Genomic DNA, 16,305 nt, shown 5'->3' on the forward strand with positions numbered 1-16,305 from the left:
AATCCAGTTCCACTGGATTTCAATCCAATGGTTGTCCTTGGGGCCCACTGGTTTCATCACACTGAGAAGTCAAAGAAGTTTGGGAGGAATGGTCCTTTCCTGCTATCTGTAATCAGCACAGTATAAGTCAAAGATTCTTTATTGTGAAAAGGCCAAGAAGCAGCCACTGTTCTTGTAAGAATGGAAAGGCATAACTGATTCAGGGCATCACCTCCCCTCGTAGATAAACAACGCAAGGCGATCCACTCCATTCCATCACAAAAATAGAACCACAACACTGATATTTAGAAGGCACTCAGACAATCACCTAAAACTGGATTTGAAAGATGTCATGTGGCTCCTCAGGGCAGATCCTGCTCACTGCCTATCCCTTGATCCTCTTTCTTGTCAACTGAACCCCAATTCTGTCCAAGGTAACAATGTGCTCAGTTAAAAATAGATGCCTCTCCAGAATCCCTTGCAGCTAAGGGTGGCATGTGGCCAGTGAGACGTAGTAGAATTCTACTGGTTGGGACTTCTGGGAAAGCTGTTATTTTTCTGATTGATAAAAGGACAGACTCAATAATCTTTTTGTTCTCCCCCCTCCCCTCTCCTTAGATGAGCGCCACATACTAAGAATGGCAGAGAAAGAAGCTGGAAGCATCCATGATGATCCTTTGAGCCCTAAATGGCCTTCAGGCTTTTTGCTACCGAGGCAAAAATAAATTCCTATTTACTTAAGCTCCTGTGGTTCGGTTTCTGTTACTTGCAGCTGAACACAATTCCTAATAGACACAACTACCATCCTAAAAAATCACTCAGTGAGGGGCTTCCCTGGTGGCGCAGTGGTTGGGAGTCTGCCTGCTGGTGCAGGGGACACGGGTTCGAGCCCTGGTCTGGGAGGATCCCACATGCCGCGGAGCGGCTGGCCCCGTGAGCCACAATTACTGAGCCTGCGCGTCTGGAGCCTGTGCTCCGCAACAGGGGAGGCCGCGACAGTGAGAGGCCCGCGCACCTCGATGAGGAGTGGCCCCCGCTTGCCGCAGCTGGAGAGGGCCCTCGCGCGGAAACGAAGACCCAACGCGGCCATAAATAAAAATAAATAAATAAATAAAATTAAAAAAAAAAAAGCAAGGAACATGACTTAAAAAAAAAAAAAAAATCACTCAGTGATTTAGATGCATCATGCCTGACTTGACCCAGAATTGCTGAGATGGCATCACTTCTCCAGGTTAGACAACAAAGGTAGTTTCTTCCTTTCTAAAACATACTGGGCAGAGCTGCTGGCATAGGGACAGGGACTCTCATGTTTTCACAAACAAATGTATTGTATTAGCTGTTGCTCACATGCAAGGTGCTGGACCCTGCAGGGAACAGAACACAGACACAGGGAGTAGAAGGTGTCCAGCTGTTCAAAATGCTTTTTTTTAAAAAACACGGCTATGCACATGGGACATTTTCTGAAAATACTGTTGTGTCACTTTCCTCTTGAGGCCTCAGGAAAGATGAGGCAACATCAAATCTCATTTTAAGGAGCATGCATTAGGATCACAATGATAAAAAGCAACATTAATAAATTTGTACTTGTTAAAGTGTGACCTCTCTGTAAGAGGGTTTGCACTTCTGCTATTCCTAAACTTTTTCTCCCCAAGCCATCAGTTAAGTCAAACCAAGTACACACTTCTGACATAATGACCCTGAGAAGATGGGGCACTAAGGAGCAGAAATAGGAGGGGGTGGGGGTAATGGGATGAGGAGATATCGTGAGAGGACTGAGCTCCACACCGAAGTGATGCCTGAGGCTTGACACAACCCCTTACATGTTCCCTGGAGGAGAATTTTGACAGAGAACCAGTGCCAGCATCTCCTGTCCCAAGAAAGGCCACTAATAACCTTTTCTTTGCCAGTTATATTCACTTTGAGGTAGAAATACTGCACTGCACGAATATCTATCCTTGGTCTCAGAAGTTGGAAATAAGGGAGGATGAGCTATGGGTGCTTCCTCCCCAGACCCCTCACCAAGAAAGAGACCTAGAGTTACGGGTTCGGTTCACCCACCAGCTCGTGTGGGTTGGGATAAAACATGTATCTCTGACTTTTACTCCTATCATTGGTTCATAGGCTATGTGGACAACTCCATTTGGTTAAATATATGATATTTAAAGAAATAAAGGCTAGCCCCTTGAAGCAAAATGTCGAAAATGTACCATGAGTATTCAGGCCCATAGGGAACTCAAATGTCGCATATATGATGAGAAATGGGTCAGAATTAGGATGAACAGGCCCAGAGCAGAAGCTTGATGGGTCTGTTCTGATTTTTTTTTTTAAGCCCAGATGCCATAGCCAGAAACAAATCTGTAAACCTTCATGGGGAAGGTCTTATTCCCCACCAAGCATAGTGTCTGTCATTTGGAAGTTACCCAAGTTGGTTAATATTCTGGTTATTCTAGATGGAAATCTTTCTCCAATGAGATTATGTTTCTGAAAATTCATCATCCCTGACAGATACTAGCACTCCTGCTACTGAGTGGCAGCTATTCTTAACTGAAAATGTAAAATCCTTAGAAATAAACCAGTGTGGTGGCATAGAGTTCAAATTATTTTGTGGCGGCTCTCACAGTCTCCCCCACAGCTCCAGCTCCTACTGACGCGAGCCAGCAGAGCTCTGACCAGCCTCGGTGGCACCATTCTAAAAAATACCTAGAATGACTCATCCCTTGTCTTTGTTTCAAGAAGACCAATTTTAACTTGTCCTTCAGACTAAACCTTTTTTCCTTAAGTAGGTTAACACCTTCATTTAGGTTGCAATCCATTCTAGGCTAGCCCAAGAACATCTTTTCAGTGACAGCATTTCTCTGCTCAGGTCTATTTTTTATGGATATTGGAGGACAGAATATTTTTTCCCAGATTGTGTAAGTTGTTTTTCTTCACCCTCATTTAACATCTGTATTAGATGACTCAATCTTTTTAAAATGCCCCCACTCCAAATAAGAAAAATAACTGAGTATAAAAACAGTACACCAAAGAAAGGCTTCTAAATTCCCTACATGTATCGTATAGACATAATTATACATCTATTTCTTCCTTTAACTGAATAAAGATTCTGATAGATCAAAGAAATGTCATTGGTCTTTAAAGCCAATTATCAATTTTTCCATTTACACTTGGCCACTTCCCTTCCCCATTTCTCTTAAGAGCTATTCAAATCTGTCTCACTGTCCTCACATCCTCTAATTTCCACCCTCTGACTTACAGCAGGGTACCACACACACTATGGCATCTAGAACATGGAGGGCATCAAGCCCCATTTCCCTGGTTTCTCCCTCTCCCTACTGCCATCTTTTCTGAACCCACATGTATTTCTTGCTTTCTTGTCCAGGGTTTTACCTTCCATTATGGTGGTGCCCTTGACTCAAACCCTTCCATCAGTCACATTCTCTCACCTTGACCTTTAGCTTCTTCCTCTCAACCGAGAAACATGTCAGCTTCCATGAGACATATTTGTCTGCTTTTGCTCTTTGACCATTGCCTTCCTTGCCCCCTTTCCCATCCACATTTTTATTTCCCTTCTTACTAAGATTAAAATATCTGTTATAGTTACAGTGGAGTCTGTATTCTAGGAGTGTATGTTCTAGATACTTAGGTAACTTTCTAGCTGGAATATAATTACAAAAAGAAACATTGAAGATGTTTAATTCATGTACCTAAATATCTTTTCTAAATCTAATTTTGTTTGGCAGGGTTTATATGAAGCTTGTCCACTCATGTCTCTTACATATTCTTTGTTCTCTTGTAAATCTAGTTGGCAGTACATGTTCCGTAAATAAAAAGGCAAAGCACACACCCAAAAAGCCCTAAAATCCTTCTAATATAATTTTCATTCCTGTTTGTGAATATTGTGGGAACATGATCAAGAAAACTTTTGAAAATCTTTACTCTTGCCTTATTTTAGCAATCCATGATACTTTCCGAAAATGATTTCATTTAGTGTTTTTTAAAATTACAGTTGACCCTTGAACAAAGGCAGGGGTTAGGCACACCGCCCCTCTCTGAAGTAAAAACTCGACATACAACTTATAGTCAGCCCTCTGCATACGGATGGGGTTCCTCCTTACCCGCAGGCAGTTTCCGCATCTGCGATTCAACCAACCATGGATCACATGGTACCGTAGTATTTACTATTGAAAAAAATCCGTGTATAAGTGGACCTGAGCAGTTCAAACCCATGTTCTTCAAGCATCAACTGTACTCTTCTAGGGCTATTCCAATTAAGTTTTTTTTAATACTGGAATTATTTATGTTAAGTCTGCATCTCCAAGGGAGAAACAAAGTGTTCGCACCCAGAAGTAAAGGAGTAGGGATATAAGATTACACCACACAGAACTAACTCTCTTCTGTTAACTGCAGAGTATAGTAGCTCAGAGAATTTTCTCAGAAATTTGGTTAATTAGGTGAGAAATAGTCCTCTTCCCTTAATGAGAACCACATGATTTTACCTTGGGGTCTTAAACAAAATCTCTATATAAGCAGATTTACCAACATCTCCTGCACATTCAGTAGGTCACAAATCATCATTGGCTACCTTCCCCTTTAGCTAACTGATCCTCTGGGGCAACGATTGCCCAACTCCATTGCTCACAATGAATATCCTGGGGGCTCCTTCAAAAATGCTGATTTTGATTCGGTAGGTTTGAGTCGGGATGCAGGAATTTGAATTTTAGGAAGCACCCCAACCAGGTGATTCTGATACAGGTACTACAAACACCTCACATGGAAAAAATCTGTTCCATGGTAATTTCCAGGGAAACTGAGCAATCATAGCAATGCTGTGGACCATGCACATCTCATTGACCACTGTCCCTCTCATTTGCTAGCTTGTTCCTTTCCTTCCTTCCTCCCTCCTTCCCTCCCTTCCTTCTTTCATTTGAATGGCATTTATTGACTGTCTTATGAAGGTCAGAAACATCCATTTCCTGCCATAAGGAGTTGGCAGTACAGTAGGAGAAGACTGGCATATAAGGTACAATGCAATGTTAAAAGTGCTATGATAGAGGTGTGCATACTTTATAAAGTGTTAAAGGAGAACCGAAGGGGAATGATTAGCATTCCCTGTGACCGTGTATAATGACTATGGCTCTGGATCTCTCAAGTTTGAAGTGTCTTTGGGAGATGCATATGGAGATATCCTTTCAGAGGTCTACACATTTAAGCCAGTCATTAAGGTATCCCATCCATTCCTTTGCTTCGCTATTCTCTAGACATATTGTTTTGTCTCCCAAGGTTCATTTTTTGGTTCCATAAATGGTCATCAGAAGCAACAAACAAGTGGCATATTTAGAGCTGAATTCAGTGGTAAGAGTTACTGTTGTTCCCTAGGTCCCATGACATTATCATTTTCTTACTTGGAAAAGTAGGATTAATTATATTAACTTACAATATGATTGTAAAGAGTAATTTTTAAAAATAAATGAATTCTTTTTAAAATGCCACAAAAACCTAAAATAACGTAAGCATAAAGTCTTTTATGCATCAAACTCTTCCTTCCCTGTAATATTTCACACACAGAGATCAGTGTGAAAATCATCCTTTAAAGATTAATTTTTTTTTCTGTACATGATTTTTGGATTGCAGAAATGTCCTGTGAATAGGCATATATAGGAAACATGGCCAGACATATTAAACATATCCAAAATAATTGGGATTTGGAAATGTTTCTATGTCTATATTAATATTTCCAAAACCTCCACACAGTACTGGAGATAAAATAGAAACAAAAAAGGTATTCAAAGTCCTCACTATTCTATCAGTCAACCTAGGGGAGTTGAAAAAAGATAAGAAATTTTGTAAGAAAGATGCCATGTGACAGACCGTGACAGATGAAAAATGATGTTTACAAATGTTCTTTTGTTTTAAAGTAATTCCTCCCTACATTTTCTTGAAAAATGGCATAAACATCTAACTTGATTTTAAATTACTTTTTGGATAAAAATTGAATATACCTATGTCCTGAGGTTGGATCATAAAGAGGCCTGGCTTTCTTCCAGCTACACTCAGAAATTAGATGCCTTGTCTAGGATTTGGGATTTAGAGCAATCCTAAGCTACAATTTGAATCAAAATGATCATTCTAGACCTGGGCAAAAACACATCTTCACAGGGGCTGCCTGACTGTTAAAACTTTGCAAATTCACCTGCATGTGCTAGGCAAGTTATGGAATCCCACTAGGCAAGTTATGGGAGAGCAAAACTCTGACAATGGCTGAGATCTGAACTACACTGCAGGTGGGTGAGGGGGTGACCCTTTACCACTGATTGTACCAAACAGAGCACCAATCTTATTCAGTGCTATGAGCATTCACGCACAAACTTCATGAATTGGCACACTTGGCATTTGATTTTAACCCAATGTCCCTAGATGCCCAATTCTGTACACTGACACCCTCCCTGGATGGAAAAAAAAAAGAGTGTGAGTATCCGACATATTTAGGGATTGCAATGATGACACCATGCTATCAAATGAGAATGCGCCCACTGCCACTTGAATATTTTCTTATATTGATAGATACCAGAAAGGTTTGCTGATTATAATGTGCCGGAGATGAGAGAAAAAGACACTGGCACATTACAGGACAAAAAAAGCAACAGAGGCTGAGAAGACCCTCTGGCAAGTCGGTAAAGTCTGGCCTTGGGGATATTTGCACTGAAGGGCGTGTGCCCCGCTAAGAAGGGAGCTGGTGAGGGGGGCTGGGGGGAGTGAGGCACATATACTGATTCAGTGTCACTCACACCGCTGTATGAGAGAGGTGTGCTATTGTTGTCTCCTCTATGGGAGGCCTCACCAGGGGTGGTGCAGCCCAATCTGAAGAATGTTATATGCTTCAGTAGATCCAGGCTGGGTGACATAACTTATAGCCAAGTCCTAACCACACCCCTGAGGGGTCTCCTCAACATTCAGACCTCCAGACGTGCTAGGCAGAGGCAGGAGGCCCTGCTAAGCAACTTCCTGTATAAAATACCTGATCCTAAACTAGTCAATTAAACACTCATTTGACAAGGGGGGAACCACCAACAGACCAGTGAGATGAAACACTTGGCTTCATTTTAGCAAATACCTCTCAAGAGTTTCAGTCAGAGAGTCAGAGAGGGTTTACAGAAGAATTCACTTTAAACATAGGTAATGTTTACATATTGAAAATGTCTTACTTCTTGTTCATTGGATCCCTGTTTCTTTCAGAGTAAAATTCAAAGTCTTTTTGGAGGTTAATAGTGCCCTACAGGATCTGGCAGCCCCTTTCCCCACCCCCCCAAAAAATTAGAGCTCTGACCTCATCTTTCCCTACCCTCTCCCCCTCCCCGCTTGCTCCACTCCAGCTGCACTGGACTCCTTGGTAATGAAGGGAATTAAGAGTATGCCAGGCCAAAATATGCCACTTTGAGCTGAAAGCAACCAGCCCTCTGCTCTCCCCCTTTATGTCTAAAAGCAAGACATAAATTTCCATCTGTAAATGTGTCTCCCTCTCCCATACCAGGAAGAGTAAGATGACTCTTAATCACTATTCATCAATGGAGAAGGAACCAACTTCAGTCTTCGTAACAAACCTTCCTAAACAACCCTTATCTTCCATTAGTTTCCCCCATATATTTACCTTCCCACAATTTACCACCCACAGAAGCCACCCCCCCTTCCTTTGTCTAGTTACTTCTCCACAATTTATTGTCCTTTGTTAAAGTAGCATATAAGCCCCTGAGTTTAACCACTTCTTTGGGTCTTCATTTTATATACAAGAAGGCTTCATGCAAGTAGAAATAAAATTCTTAACATCTATTAAAATTTGTATCCCCTTTTTCCTGTTAATCTGTCTTTTGTCAGTCTGATTTGCAGGGCCAGTAGCCAAACCTAAGAGAATAAAGTTTTTTTCCTCCTTTACAATATCCTCAAAGTTCTGGTCAGGATTCTGCCTCAGGGTCCACCTGTCTGAAACTTTCCCCCAATATATCCTTATGCATCAATCCTCTCCTTAAATTATTTTTCTTTTTTGTTTTCATATCACTGTCTCAATGAAATCTACCCTGACTGCCCGGTTTAAAACTACCCTGTCTCCAGCATTCCTGGACTATCTTACTCCGCTCAATTTCTTTTCTATAACCCTATCACCATCTAACATCCTATATAATCTACTTACACTTCTTGTATATTGTCTTTCTCTCTAGAATGTAAACTCCAAGAGGTCAAGGACTTTTGTCTATTCTGTTCACTGATGTATCTCAAGTAACTAGAACAATACCTGGCACATAGTAGGTGCTCATATTTGGTTGAACAAAAGATGTTGTCATATCTTCTTTTAATTATGATGATATGGCATTAACTGAATATCAGTATTATATTGTTAAAATATACAAAGGAGGAAAATAAAATTCTCACCAAGGAATGCATAAAGCCTTTTTAAAGAGATCTCTGTTCTGTTCAAAATAGAGAAGAACAAGGACAATATTGCAAATTCCACACTAAGCTTTATTAGACTAACTTAAGATCAATTTATTTAAACTCTCAATCTTTATAACAAGAATTTCTAATTAATTCAATCACATTGCTATGCTGAGCTGACATTCAACTTTGTTTATAGCTTATAATCCATCATACCAATGCACAAAAAGATGAACTAGCTTCCTTAAGATCGCATAACCAGTTTCTGGTAAAGGCCTTTGAAACATCTTAAACAAGTTTTTTCCTGATGAAGGCTTTCAGAGCATTTCTAAATTAACATTTACTTTTTCCCCAACTGAATACTGTCCTATATAGAACATAGGAAACTCAAATTCTTTGATAATACCTCAAATGAAAAAATTATTAAAAGTTTACTTATATCAAACAATCTATTTAATTTGGCTACTCTAAAAATTTATAATAAATACCATTGTGAAAACAGAATATGCAACTGGTAATAGTTTTAGCCAATTTCATGTTAGAAATATCAGCAGGAATTTGGTGACCTTTATAAAATTTGAGGCTTAAAAATTTCCAATGTCTTCATGAAGTACACATTGCTGTCAGAACATAATTTTCCCCATCACAGTTTGCATGGCTATATTTCCTCCAGCGATTACACTTTAACAATGAGAATGTAAGCCTCAGCTCTTTCAAAGGGTCAAGCATGGTCAGCACATGGTAGCTTGGTAAACACCTTGGCACATGATTCTCTATTAGGCCCTTTATGAATATTCTATAACAATGACACTAAAATGCCTCAATCCCCTTCCTGGTACCAAAGCTGACAGATCAGAACAAGACTTCATATTGCTAAAGAAATTTCATGAGAGAGAGTAGGTAAATGATCTTTTTCTAAAGGTCCATCACGTGGGGCAAGGTGATGACAGGCTAACAAGAGTTAGAAGGAAGACTTTAAGGCCTAAAAACAGAAAGAAAACAATTACAGAAGTGATGATGGAAATGAAAATCACTGAAAATTAATTCAACAAATATTTACTGAGCATCCCCTCTCTGCCAGGCCATATTCTAAGTGACAGGGATCCTAGGGGGAATAAGAGAGGGAAAGTCCCTCTCCTTGTGGAGATTTTGGTCCAGTGGGAAAAGCGATGAATAATCAGACACAAAATAATGTATATGTCAGGTAGTGTAGTAGAGACAATGTAATGTCAGGTGGTGGTGACATGGGTTGAAGAAAGACAGCCAGGGAGCAGGAGGGGGAGAGAGGGTGGTGGGAGAGTACTATTTTATGTCGGTTGATGAGGGAAAAATTTGAACAGGGCCTTGAATGAAGTGAGACTGCTTTCCACTGGGAGATTTGGGAAAAGGCAACAAACGAAAATGCAAGGACCCTGAAACAGGACAAGCCCACTGTGTTCCTAGGAACAACAAAGTGATGCAGAGTGAAGGATGAGGCCAAGAGTGGGAGAAGATGAGATCAGAGAGACAGGCAGGGCCAGCTTGTAGATGGTGTAGTATGGCTTTTGTTTTTAGGTACACATCATTTATTACAGGTGCAATGGAAGTAGTATACTGCTTGATAATGGTGTTACCAGGCTGTGGCTGCTGTGTGATGCTAAGATCCCAGAACTTCAAGAAACAGCAGACCTGAGTTTAAATTCCATTTTTCCCATTTACAGAATTTATGACCTTGGGCAAGTCTTAAAACTGCAAAGACTCCATTTCTTTATTCTATAAAATGATAATGGCACTCCTAGCTCAGAAAGCTGTGAGGAGGACATGTGTACAGGATGTGAACCTGGTTCATATTAGGAGCTATTATACATGTGTAGGTGTTTATTTCATCCTTTTTAAAGAGTGCTATGTTTTTAATACTCAAAAGCACAATTCCTCAACTTCTTTCCTTCCACCTTTTTAAATTTATTTCCTTTAAAGACACTGTCTTATTCTGATTTTTCATAAATAAATTAAAACAAAAGCATAGTTATTTTTATGTTTTTGGAGACTCTGCTTTCTTAAGCAATGGATGCCAAATGACCAGGCAGCAAAAGTGCAGGCCGTATGTACAGTAATTGTACATTATGCCATGTACTATGCCATGTAGCACAGTCTCCCACACAGAGTATCTGTATACTGCCCAGTTCTTGGGCGGAGGGTCACTCAAAGCTGAAAGTTCTGTCAATGAGCTTTAAGCCTGGCTTAATAAAGAGTCAGGCAGAGGTGCCCTCATCTCCCTACACAATAAATCCACGACTTTGAATACAGTTTCAACTTGGGAATCTCTGTCACAGCACTGTGTATAAAAAGTTATCAGGAATTATAATGTTTTGACTATATATCCTCCTTTCTTTCCTCTATTTTTTAAAATACCATGCATACACTAAGCTCTCACTCATAGGTAATTCCTTCTAATGCTAAGTGAAGTTTAAAAGCAACCTCTATATCTTCCAGGATGTTACTTTTACATTGCATATGATAACTGAAGATTCTGATAAATGTACCATTATAAAATATAAGTTTAGTACCAAATCATCCTTTGGTTCAGGGTAAATTACTCCTTTGATCTTAATGAGCTTATATAATAAGGACTGGAAACTGTAATAGATAACTTTATTTAAAGAAGGAGGTTGCCGGGCTTCCCTGGTGGTGCAGTGGTTGAGAATCTGCCTGCCAATGCAGGGGACACGGGTTCGAGCCCTGGTCTGGGAAGATCCCACATGCCGCGGAGCAACTAGGCCCGTGAGCCACAACTACTGAGCCTGCGCGTCTGGAGCCTGTGCTCCGCAACAAGAGAGGCCGCGATAGTGAGAGGCCCGCATGCCGCGATGAAGAGTGGCCCCCGCTTGCCGCAGCTAGAGGAAGCCCTTGCACAGAAACGAAGACCCAACACAGCCATAAATAAATAAATCCCAAAGTTTAAAAAAAAAAAAAAAAGGAGGTTGCCCTTATTGAAATGAACCAGATACTTGTTGGAGCTAATCCAAACTAGTTATGAAAATATTAATTAGAAATATGTGGGAGCAATCTCTTTCTGGAACAGTTATTGCTACTGATTCTAAAGAATAATTTTGCCAAGTGGCTACTCCCTTGGGTCCTTCCCCAAAATGTCTTGATCAGAAGATGGATAACCTTCCCAGAGATTAGACTGCTCACCTGAATCTCTACTAAATCATCAACTTCCTTTTCATTAAACTGAGCATGTATCAATGTTTCTCAATAAGAATGCTCCTGGCATTCTAGCGGATAATTCTTTGTAAGAGTCTGTCCAGTACATTGTAGGAATGGTTAAGCATCCCCAGCTCCCAGGCACTAAATGCCAATTATATGCTTTATGACAATAAAAAATAACATCCCCATCCCCCTTGAGAACGATTTTTGGCCTACAGCCCAAAAAAAAAATTTTTTTTTTCATTCAAAAACACTAATTTGAAAAAATTAAAATAGAACTGAAATTTTGCCCTGCATTCATCCCAGTTTTTAAACAATTAATTGAAGCAGATTTATAAGGTCTATAGAAGACTGGGCCAGTTTGCCACAGTTTCCACAAGAAAATATTTTTTAAAAACATGGTTTTAATCTTGAGTTAAAGTTTTGTTGTAAGACTGTTGTTAAATCATTAGTCTCTAGAATGTGAATCCCTATGAATGAATACTGTCCACAAAAAATGTTACATTATAAATAAATCTGTTTTAACGCCTCATTCCCTGAGAGAAGAGTTTTTAAATCCATCAAAAACATTATTATTCCAAAGGCAGATGACCTGTCATGAAATCTCTTTGGACTCAGTCTAATGCCATTTTCAAAAGCATTCTTGTAGGTAGAACCTGTACTTAAATTCACAGTAAAATAATTCCTCTAAAACCAGTGGGACTCTAGAAATTCAGTGAGGGGACTGCATATTTATTTGTAAACGTTTTACAAAAGCTTTAATCCCAGCACTGATCTCCTATGTTGAGATGTCAAATGACTAAATGTGATGAATGCACTACAGAATTTGTTAATAATGGTCCCTAACCAAGCTGGGAGGGGACAGCACTAAGAATTTTTCAAAAAGAAAGGCAGAGACAACTGTAAATCCCAAACAGTTGGACACAGAAATCAGATGAGAGTGGAATTCATTTCACAGAACTTTCTAATACCTTACCTCATAAAATCCCAAAGAGTTCCTCTCTGCCTTTGCCAGGGCAGAATCCATCATTTCAAACCAGATTTAGGAAGCAGCATGAAGAAACATTTCATTCTCCTTCAAACCATGCACCTGGCCTACCCACTTGGCAATTTCATTCATAAGAGTGGCCCGAACTGAAGTCAAAGAGGGTCTGAGATCCTAATGCGGCGGGGGGAGCTCTGCAGGTCCGCTTCAGATGCTTCCGTTGCTCTCCCCCTTCCCCAAAGTTCTAGCAGTGAAATACTGAGTGGGACTCGGGCAGGCTGCTACCAGGAGACTCCTGTCCAGCTGTAAACAACACTGAGAGCCGCCCCTGCCTTGCATCAAGACTTATCACTGTTCAGGCATCCGAAGTGAAAAAAAAAATCACGTATCAGTGTCCCGGAGGCTGAGGCAGTTGTGGCCACGCCCCTGTAAAGCACAGGATGCACAATCGCCCCATCCTCCCCTCAGCTTCCTTCCTTTGCTTTTCCATGGGAGAATTCCAAAGAAAAAGTTATGCGTGTACACACACACTCTCACACACACAGTGGGCTGATGTCAACAAGCTGACTGTTATCACAGAGAGGGAGTTCTTCTGTTTGATTTGCTCAGAATGGAGTGGCCACTATCTGGGAAACTCTAATTTATTGTTACCATTCATCAGATACAGCCTTAATTTAAGTTACTGAAATAGTATCCTAGCCAATCCAGAATAGAGTTTGTGGACTTGTGGTTTCAAACTGTAAAAAAGGACTAAAACTTTTTCATATAGCATATAGCTTTCATGAAAATCGCCAAATGTGGTTATCAGTAGTTATTTTCAGACCCTACTTTTAATGCAAAAATAGACACAATCGCCAATTTAGCTGGTACTCCTGTCTTATTCTAGGAAGCGGTCGCGGTGTGAGAATCTCCAGTTCAGATGTGTTGTTCTTCAATGGGGAGAGGGGCCTCGTAAAGCTCTTCACCCACCCAGTGCCATCATTGCAATTTTTAAGTGCTGGTTGAATGTATGAGTACAATCAAAGGCTACAAGACCATCTCTTTCCAGCAAAACTTCCAGGAAAGCAAGATGAGATGTCCTCCATTGTCACGTGCTTTTGCTGTGAAGTGGGGCAGACTAGATTTAAGCTCCATGGTACATTTGGTGGCTGCAATTTCCTCTCCACTGTTCCCTTAACCCAGACATAGTTTGCCATGAAACTTCAAAGGTCCACAGAACTTTGGGCTGATTCTGGAATAGACTGAGTGAACACAGCAAGCTTGTCACTCCAGAACCACCCCAACCCTGTCCAGGCCTCTTCTGGACATGCAAACCCAGCCACGTCTTAGGACAAATCATTGTGGATTTCTAGGTATGTCCTAGCAAACAACAATTATAGCAAGCATGTACGGAATGCCTACTATGTACCAGGAACACATAGTAAATGCTTTAGAAATAGTCTCTAATGAATGCCACCGTACTCTAAAACTGAGGTCAATAGTGTTATTAGGTCCATTTTACAGATGAGGAAACTGAGACTCACAGAGAGAAAGTGATAACAACCAGGATTAAAGTCAGATCTGAATACACCCAAGCCCAAACCCTGTTATAATACACTGCCTCCCCCAAATAACACTGTGAAAATGCCATGACCTCATTAATTAATAGGTGGCCAATGGGCCCACAGCAGCCTCAGTCACCATTAGGAGATTAGAAAAAGTAAGCCAGAAAGGATGAATTTATTTCCTATTATTGGCATGAAAGATGACGAGAGCCTATGAACAACAGACTTCTCAACAATGTCAGTATCTCTGTTTTCAACCCCAGTCTAGGAAAGTGTTTAACCCTTACCTCCACTCAACTCCCAGGGCCCTGGACCCACTTGATGCTCCCACCACTCTGGCCCTCCAAGCCACGTTTCCTTGCCTTCCAAATATTGTAACATTTGTCAGATACACCACTTTAGCTGAACTCTAGGTTCTGGTCCATCCACGTGTCACTGACACTCACTTGTGACAAACAGGCTACTTTCCTATGTAAAGGAAATCTGCTTCTCCACAGCACAAGCCTTTGTCATAATAGAACATAGACTTTCCCAAGTTGATCATGAAAGAAACTTATAGAGTGGAGCAAGGGAGGTTAGACGAACGTCAGAGCTTAGCCTTAAGGCCATGACATACATGTACCCTTTCATGGGGATGCTGTTTCCTAAACACAAGCAGTTCAGCCAGTACCTCTTCACTCACAATAAACTACTGTACTGAGAAGGTACAGCCAGAGGATGATAGTGTCAGGCCTTGAAATTTACATATGCCATTCCTTCCTCCAAACCACACCCTTGAAGAAAACACCGAAAAAACAAAAAAAATCCATAGCAACAAATAAAATGGTGAAGCACATTAATACCAATTTTGCATCCATATAACACCTTAGCGTTTTCACTTACTATGCTATCATATAGGTGCTAGGCACTGGGAGACATATGCGAACAAGACAAACACAGCCCCTCCTCCTTCTTGCAGAGCTTCTATTTTAGATAGAGAAACACTAAATAACAAATATAAAGTGAATTCTTTAGTTACTATTATGATACATGCTACAAAGGAAAAAGAGAAGGTGGTAAGGCAATGGATGAGCTGGGGACATGACCCAGCCCAGAGAATAAGAGAAGGTTCCCTCAAGGAATCGCTGTGTGGACTAAATGGACGACTAGGAATTGAGGAGGGGAGGAGGGGAGAGGAGAGAGAGTTCCTTCCAGATAGAAGAGCTGGCCAGAGGCCCTGTGGTAGGAAGCAGCATGGCCCTTTCAGAGACTGAAGGAAGACCAGTGTGACTAGAGCACAGAGGATGAGGGAAGGATGAGGCCATGGAAGGAGAAGAGACTAGAAAATTTAAGCATCAGTGTATAGGGAGAGAAAAGGAAGCTTAAGAATAAGGGAGAGGAAATGTCCCTTTCCCCATCTCCTTAAGCTCTCCTTCTGAAAGCCCAACTGATTATCACAGTTCTCAACATTCTGATCTACTGATCAACAAGGATGCTTGTGGGTAGAACTGTGATTTGGGGCTGCTGAATGAATTAATCATATAAATTAAAGACATCACTTAACTGAAGTAGTTTATTCCCCAAAGCTCACAGAATATTTATTAAGAATAAGGTAGAGAAGAGCAAAACAGAATTCTTAGATTACAAAACAGACTGACAATGGAAAACTCCAACAGTGTCTCCTCCCCCTATCTTTATGCTGGCACCAAAAACACGAAGCAGAATCAAGGTTAGCACATCAGGAAGCAACAACCCTCTTCCTGAAAAGCCCATCATGAATTTCCTTTGTGTTTATGCATTTAGCATGCCTGTGAGTCTGACATCACTCACATGCATTACTGAAGTCTTGCAGCAAGGGTCTGCCTAACTGCTGCAATTTGTATTGCCTGCTTTTTCTTCTGAAATTGTGTTCGTAAAGCAGCCAGATGAATACTCATTTCATCATCGCTCTGCTTTCGGATTCCCAAAATCTTCCAGTGGAAATACACATCGGTTTGTGTATAAATCAGAAAGCTTTGGAAAATAAATTTTAAAATGAGACAGCTGCTAAAAGATCAAGGGGAGGACGCTCAAAACTAAACTCAGGTAGACACATGTACATGAAATATGTTTGTTTTAAATTTAGTTTAGAAAGTGGTATGCAATCAAATTCAATAAAAATAATAATGGCTATCATCTATTAAGAAACTTCTATGTGCCAGGCAC

The 16,305-nt window shown here is 40.6% G+C and overlaps 1 protein-coding gene across 8 annotated transcripts in view; it reads right to left on the reverse strand.

Annotated features, from left to right (window-relative positions):
* The window catches only part of HECW2 (HECT, C2 and WW domain containing E3 ubiquitin protein ligase 2), a 415,090-nt gene that overhangs the window by 171,318 nt on the left and 227,467 nt on the right, over window positions 1–16,305 (reverse strand). Inside the window, exon 1 of one of the 8 annotated variants that reach the window (XM_082466951.1) lies at window positions 12,569–16,157. The exons of the other annotated variants lie outside the window; for them this stretch is intronic. The gene's annotated coding sequence lies outside the window, so the exon portion shown is untranslated. Of the gene's footprint in view, window positions 1–12,568; window positions 16,158–16,305 lie in introns of those variants that run through there. 8 annotated transcript variants of the gene reach the window in all.

This window comes from Balaenoptera physalus (genome assembly GCF_965194825.1).
Source record: "Balaenoptera physalus genome assembly, chromosome: 6".
NCBI classification, from domain to species: domain Eukaryota; kingdom Metazoa; phylum Chordata; class Mammalia; order Artiodactyla; family Balaenopteridae; genus Balaenoptera; species Balaenoptera physalus.